This window comes from Astatotilapia calliptera, chromosome 1 (genome assembly GCF_964374335.1).
Source record: "Astatotilapia calliptera chromosome 1, fAstCal68.1, whole genome shotgun sequence".
Taxonomy (NCBI): domain Eukaryota; kingdom Metazoa; phylum Chordata; class Actinopteri; order Cichliformes; family Cichlidae; genus Astatotilapia; species Astatotilapia calliptera.
The window spans coordinates 35,825,975-35,834,438 of NC_137422.1; positions in this window are offsets into that span (position 1 = coordinate 35,825,975).

Genomic DNA, 8,464 nt, shown 5'->3' on the forward strand with positions numbered 1-8,464 from the left:
ATCCTCATAGAGGGAATGATTACTAAAAATTACAAAGCTGCTGTCATTCATGAGCTTTATTCTAGAATAAAACTTTTTTTTTCTTTTTTTCTTTTTCTTTTTTAAACGGAACATGAGATGATGTGGCTAACAGCCTACTAGGCCACCTGGTGGTGTTGTTTCATTTTATTTTTCCACATGCTGATACAGGCTGTATGTCTTTAAGTCTAAGATGTAATACTTGGAAGAAATCAGTGTCTGACACATATTTCATTACATCACTATTATCACATGAATGATTGCCACAGTTGTGTCTCTTTCTTTAAGATTCTTTCTTTGAAAGAGAAAAATGTTACCCCTGGGCTTTTCTGTTTTAGAATTCCCGAACTGTATGAATTTGAATATGCAATATAGCGCCATATTATATCACAGCTTTCAAAAGTATATTACTTGAAGTTTATCTGTTTTTTAAATGCTAAAATAAAATAGTGAACGCAGTTTCCTTTACTGACATGTAGGCTGGCAGAAAGGGGGCATTCAGGGAAACAAGATGATGTGAAATACAAAAACAGACGTTACAATAAGTAGTGTGTGATTATGTGTGTGTCCTAAAACTCAGTCCCTGTGTTAACTTTAATTTTTGCCTGTGTCTTGTTTAAAGTTACCTCAGCAAGATTTGTTGTAGTTTTGCTGTCAGTAGCTGTCAGATGGCACATGTATGCAATACTAACAGAAGCCAGGGGCTTGTTTTACCAGTTCTGCATCTGAAACCCAGCCAACAGCTTACAAGGAACTTTCTATTTATATCTTCGGGTTGTTTTTTTTTAAACTGCAGACAGATTTTATAGTTAAGGGATTTGTATGAAGACAAACCAGACATTTGTATTGATGTTGGCTTGCATTAATTTACTCCAAGCTGTTGTTACTGTGTATTTGTTATTGTTTGTTTTTGTGTAGTTTACTTTCTCTAAATCCTCTGAAAGAAACCAGCACCCCACAGTTTCTTATGTTGTAAACATTTGTTGTTTCCAGCTTTGTTCATATGTAACAATTCCTTGTTCTGTAATTGTTGTTAGTGGTGATTGTTGCACTTTACAGCCCTGTGATAGATCTGTCCAGAGTACCTATGATAAGTCTGATAGCCTCCAGTCCAACTGTGGCCCTGACCTGGATAAGAGAAAGAGAATGGATGGATGGATGGATGGATGGGAGGAAATTAAAGGGTGGATGGGTCTTGTACCTAAGAATACAGTCCACTAGATGGAGATATTGTTTTTTCTTTCATCAACAACTATGTCTATTTTATGCAATATGTTTTTTTAATCTTATAGTTTTCCGTAGTTGTTTATACGCCATGGTGTTTGTTCTGAGTCATGAGGTTATCTCAGTTTACTATATTATCAATACATACATTAGAAAAACTTTGAGAAAAATGACTTTAAGGTGCTTTTCCAAAGATCTTTTTATTTAGTTATTAAATTTTTTTTATCTATTTTTATATTTTCTGTCTCATTTTTCTTTATGTTTTGTTTTTTGTTTGTTTGTTGTTGTTGTTGTTGTTGTTGTTGTTTTCAGGCTGTTACTATGACTCTGAAGGAGCACTGCTTCATTTCAAACAACTCAGCAAAAACAGGTGTGGCAGGTGTGACTAACAACAAGGACCTGTAACGGTCATATTTCACTAAACACATATCCAAAGGTTATCATTAACTGCCAAGTGTCTCTTGTTGCAAAGCGAAATGAAAAAGTCAGGGAAAATGTAGCTAAAATATTTTTAAACGACGTAAAGGGGATTTTGACCACCAGAAAATTTCTTTTTTTAATAAGCGAGCTCTGTTTTGTTTCTAAATTATCTCTAAGGGGATGCAGAGTTATGGGTTTGTAGATGTCAATCCATAATTTTACAGGCTAAATATCAACATCAAATTTGGAGCACATGTGGGCACTTATTGGGGCGTGGTCTTTGTGGGCAGCTCTTTGGGGCCCCTGTAGGAGTTTTTTTCTTATGGGCAATACTGATGTGAAATGTGGGGCCCATCTGTGCAACCTGGGTGGAGCCCCATCTAGCTGTGGGCTGCCCACAGACCCAGGTTCATGGGTCTCACTTTGGGTATCTGCTTAGTGTGGGCTGCCCACAGTCAGCATACACTATGGGCTGCCCCGTTTGAGACTGTGTGGGTTTGTCCACAGTGGCCTCATACAGGCCCCAAAGTAACATGTTTGCAGGGTTGCAACATGAAGCATGTGCTAGATAATTCTACATTCTACATGTATTACATAAATAATACTGACTGGAATTATTTTACAAATATTACACTTTTTTACTGCTATAATTATTTACAGTGATATTGCTTAATAGAAAATACCCTTATTAGCAAAGAAATGACACTTTTGAGAGTAAGACAAAGTAAATACATAAAAATGTGGCTATCTGCAGTAATTACATTTCTGGTCAGAAATGTTGTCTTCTTAAGTTACATAGTTAACAGTGTTTGGTGCTGTCTTGCTGACACATTTGACCACTGTGTCACTAGTTTCTATCAGTATTTCAAGTAAATAGCTTGAGCTGCTTATGTGAGTTGACCCACATAAGCAGCTGAGTTGTATTTGCTTTTGAACCACTTAAAGCCTTTTGGCTGTAATCACAGAAGTCTGCAGAGTGGTAAAAAACAGAGCTGCATTTTTCACTCACAACATTTTTTTACTGCTGAAAATGGACAATCCACGCCATTTACCAACACTGTCACACAATCTTAAATGTATTACATTACATTACTTAGCCCTGAGCACCATCTCTCTGAAAATCTTAATGTCAGCCCTCAGAAATGTATATTATCATATAGAGGGTCCCTTGTTTGATTTAGCTTGCAGTGAACTGAGGGTGCTTTGCCTTTCCGCTCATTTCTCTTCTCCTCACTATGAAGCACAAAGCCGATTGTAAGTCAACTACTTCCCGGCTGCTTTTCTAAAGGCAGAGGGGGTACGGCAGTGAACAACGGGCACCGGCGTTCAACCCCCGGCCCAACAGGAAGTGCTGAAGGGTTGCTATGCAGCCCTGCTCCCCAACTGCAAGAACTCTGGGTTCCCTGTTAACAAATGATCTGTGATTTGGGCAGTATGGCGAACTATTGGAGCAGGCACTCCAGAAGCTCTACAGTAAGAATAGATCAAGGCTTGGATGAAAGAAAGAATGAGGGAGAGTGATAGTTTGTCCTCGGCACTAAAGTGTTGTTGGGTCTGTGGCCTCTTCTCCTCCCTTTTTCCTCTGGTGCTTCTTGCTTCATCCCTCTTGTTTTGTTTCTCTCCACTTCTCCTCCCTCTCTACCTGTCTCCTCCCTCTGCATCTCTGTCCTTGGTTTATCCTCTACTTGTAGTTTACTAGCCTTACTATTACATTCAAATCTTGTACAAGAGTTGAGTCAACCAAGTACAAAAAGTAAAATAAATAAATAAAGCAAAATAAAAATACATGTGTATTATTTTCACTCCCAATGCACTGCACTCTATGTACATATAGAAAGAAAATCTTGGTGCATTTTTACTGTGTATATTAATCATGTGTACATAGTATAGTATTTTGGGTTAGCTCTAGTTTTTCTAATATATCTTTTTCTAATATAATTCCCGTTTTCTTCCTGTCCCTTGTGCTGCTGTAACAAGTGAATTTCCCCAGAGTTGGATTAAATAAAGTCTATGTGTGTCAGTTAAGGAAATCCAAAAAAGTTGATTCTTTTTATCTGCATGTAGCGTTTTCAGTGAAAGAAATGTTTGATTTTTACGTTAATTTACATTTGAAATGTAAAATCACAGTCTATTTATGTAAATTTAATGGTATTCTAGAAGAACAGTACAAAACTGTAAAATACACAATAAAATACTTTTATATTACAATTTTTTTTTACAGTGTGATTTTTTTTTTGAGGTGTGCTATAAAAATAAAATTTTACTTTACTTTAACTTTACTTTACCCAGACCTACCTACTGTGGACCTACATGGGCATGTTTGCTGGCACATTATCCATTATTTATAATAAGGAAACACCATATAGGGAAATGTGACTGTAGTGGAGAAGATGAAACCACCGAAATGTTTTATTGAACTGTCAGAAATATAAAGGCTGAGACAATTTGGCTGATTCAATACCCTGGTAAAATGTAAGTTTAACTGGGTCTTATTGATGTACTGCAAAAGAATTTAGAAAATGTTATCCGAAGCCATCGGGTCATATTTCTAACAATGACTAATGTTTTTTATATATATTATTTAATTTATGGCTCTACCTGCTGTGTCAAACCTTAAACATTAATCCATATGGGTTTGTTTACAGTGCACATCGCTGAGCAACTGTCGCTGAACCAAGGAGGGGGCTAAGATTATATCAGTCACAATCATGTAATGGCGTGACTGCAGCCATTCCCCAACTCTGCTCAGCTGTCATGACAATTTGCATATAAACAAAATGATATGAGGCTGTGACTCATTGTTATGAAGCTGGTACTGGTTGTTATACAACTGTAATGTTTTTAAGGTTGGTGAAGCCTGCAGTCAGCTGAAACTGAAGAACTGGCTCAGATGAATAATGAAACATTTCTCACACTGAAAACGTTACATCCAGATGAACAGAATGAACTTTATGAGATGTAAATTGTATTGTTTAATTCAACCATAAGCCAAGTATAGCGTAAATATTTCAGACAAATATGTCAGTGGGTCGTGATATGTGAACCTAAAGTACATTAATCGTCTTATTATGGGGTGGCTGTAGCTCAGGCGGTAGAGCATGTCATCTACTGGGATGCCGTGATGTATTTGTTTGCAACACAGCTCCTCCCTTATGCCACTGCAGTACTTTGGCTGTTTTCCCCTCCATCTCCTCTTCCTCATCCCCTCCTGCCATCACACTGCAGCCAGTGTTTCTGCCTGCCTTCCTGTAGCCAACAAAGCATCTCCTCTCTTTGTTTGGGCCCTCCTTTTGGAGAGGGAGGCCGGCCTCCAAATTAATTTTGAATTCGTTAGCATTCGCCTGCCGCAGCTTAATGACTTAACTCCTTAAACTGTAGAAGAAGTGATGTGTATTTGGTTTTTTTGTGCTTATTTAGCCATTTCTATTTTAGGCTGTAGTACGAATCTCTATTGTAAGCTGTGTATTTATTGGATCAGTAAATCCACCTGAAACATTGTCAATACTTTCATTAAAAACAAATAAACTCAAACGCCTAAAGAGGTTTGATTTCTTGCATCAAACTTTTCAATTCCTGATGCAACAGCATAAATCTATTTGTAAATATGTCTTTCTTCAGATAAAAAAGTTAAGAATATTATTAATGCCGCGGGTTTTCCCTGCTCAAAAAACAGTTAGATATATGCTTAATTTTAAGACCCTGACCCTTTTATGACCCTGGTGACTCCTTGGAGGTGTAGATGGATAGTAACATCCATACCTCTGTTACTGCTCCCATAGATATGGTCGGAGTATTCCTCTGCCTCCTAGTTCAGCCATCATTACCATTTCTTTCACCTGTGTCCTTCAGTGGACTGGTAGGCATATTATAGACATTAGTATAGATTTAACACTCACACATACATAATTAGTTATTTTGCATACACCAGGGATCTTAATGGATGATACACATCTTCTATTAGTTTGTTTAATTCATCTTTAATTTAATGAGTTGACAAGAGCCAATGTAAGTGACCAAAACAGTGAAGAAGGTGTTAAAATCCTTCGCTGGTATCATTTATCATATTAGTATATATACTGTTTAAGTTGAGCATGTAAGCATGTAGTTATTGGTGTATGTTTACATACAGAAATAGCTGCATGCTTACAAGTGATAAGTGTTAGCTGTCACCAACCATAATTCATCTACTGCTCCCCTCTGCATGTATATGCGACCACTGACTCTTGTCTACTCTTTACTGCAGTTTGTGGTCCTTTCCAGCAGTCATGGTAGATGGGTGCCCCTCCGTGACCTGAGGTTTACCTGCGGTCTCTTACTGTTAAAAGAGTTTATCCACCCACTCTTATCAAGTGCTTGTTCACAGAGGATTGCCAAATCCCTCTCTAATATTGCACAATATAAAGTCATATCAGATGACTATTGTTGTGAACTTCCATCCATCCATCCATCTTCTTCCGCTTTATCCGGGGCCGGGTCGCAGGGGCAGCAACCTAAGCAGAGAAGCCCAGACCTCCCAGCCACCTCCTCCAGCTTATCCGGGGGAACACCAAGGCGTTCCCAGGCCAGCCGAGAGATATAATCTCTCCACCGTGTCCTGGGTCTGCCCCGGGGCCTCCTCCCGGTGGGACATGCCCAGAACACCTAACCCAGGAGGCGCCCAGGAGGCATCCTTGTCAGATGCCCGAACCACCTCAGCTGGCTCCTTTTGATGTGGAGGAGCAGCGGCTCTACTCTGAGCCCCTCCCGGATGGCTGAGCTTCTCACCCTATCTCTAAGGGAGAGGCCAGCCACCCTTCGGAGGAAGCTCATTTCCACCGCTGCTGTGAATTTGCATTACTTAAATATAATGTTTTAGAATTGTAAAAAAGAAAAAATAGTGAAGAACTGTAAAGTAAAGACTTCAGTCTGCTGGCTAGGCTCCATGGAAATACAAAGGATCAGAAAAGTAACTGATAATAATCCACCCAATACCTAAGAGAGTGATTTCAGTCTGAACCATGAGGTGGACTATTCCTTGAGTCATATTTTTCTTGCATCTCAAGGCACTGAATATAATCACTTGTAAATGTGCACAAGAGCTGCTGTTGACACTTGTGGTGTATTGTTTTCATCATACAACTTTCTTTTCTACTTGGATTCTCTTGCATGTGCAGTTAGCGCCCTTAAAATGGTGTGATGACATCCTCAGAAAGCCTGGCATACACACCTTGGTGGCAAAATGTATGTACTGAGACCCAGTGAACCGAGCAAGCATCTAGTTGCTTTGTAGGAGATTTAGTTTTTTATTTTTTATCTACAACAAACCCTGCTTCTGACCGTAAGCTGTAAAACTGTTAGGGACAGAGGTCTTTACTTAAATGGCTAAACCTCACACTGGCAGCAGAGAAGACCAACTGTAGTTAAGTTTGCTAGGTAGTTAAACACCAGAGGAAAGGTGCAGAGGAACTGGATGAAACAGGATAGGGCCAGACTGTAGCAGACAATGGACAATCAGGTCTGTAAAGAGGATCATTGTTGGTATTCATCCAGAACCTGTACAGGTTCAAGGTTAGGAAACAGGCAGAAAACATCGCTACAGATCCCTCACATCCCAGACATAAACTGTTCAAACTGCAGCCTTCAAGCAAGCGCTAAAGAGCAGTGTTTACAAAAACCAGCCGCTACAGAGACAGTTTCTTCCCCCAGGCTGTCACTCTAATGAACACTGTGAAATAACCCACTGTTATATCATTTAGATCATTTGCTGAAGTCAAATTGAAAATGTCGCATTTTGCAAGGGAATCTTACGATTCCACTTGATGTCTCACAATTACATGACAAAAATCCTCAAATTATGCAAGTTTTGAACTCCTAAAATACAGCAATAATGTGTCTGTTTATGTCTCTTAGTTTCCAGCTGCCTGCTTTGTAAAAATAACTCAAAGGTCTTTGTTTTTGTGGTGGAGGAAAATTCAAGCTTGCACCAGAAAAGAATCTTTGATTACCAGCAATAAACAATCTCATATAAACAAGTCAATAAAATATGCTGAAAGACTGGCTGCTGAAAAGTCAAGCCAAGCAACGTGTCAAACTAATACATTTTTATCAAAGTATATTAAGTGCCAATAATAATACTTCAACATTTAACAAGACTTAGTATGATATGGCATGTTCTTTGCCAACACATCAGAGGTCACCTAATAATGGGTTTCCAATAATCTAAAAGTGACAATGACACAAAATGTATCAAATAAATTACATTTTATTTAATTTTAAAGATTAAATCAAGTTTTTACAAGTTAATGACTTTATTGGTGTGATCCAAACATACAAACCGGGGACAATACACAAGTAAAGAGTCCTTAGAAATGTGAAACATAGAAACTCAGATGGAAACACTCAAGGGACAGAGCTGCTTAATCACTCGCCCCGATTGTCGTGGAGCAAAACACTAAAACCCAAATTGTGTCTGAATGCAAGCCACACTGTACATGACAGTCACAAATTCAGGAGTGTGTGTGTGTATGTGTGTGTGTGTGTGTGTGTGTGTGTGTGTGTGAGTGTGAACAGGTGAATGAGAAAGTGCCTTAAAGTAAGTATAGCACATGCACTATCCCCTGGATTTGGATGCTCTTGTACATATGTGTACATTAATAACATTTATAGCAGGTATCAGTAATGCTTGAGGTCACATGAGTAGAAAGTCTTCTTTTTAGTGTAATTAGGAAGAGAGTGAGGAAGATCTAAGAAGGAATCCAGTCACCCAATCACCAAAAACATCTGTTTGGGTAAGGACTTTTATTTCCTTTGCATATAACAGCTG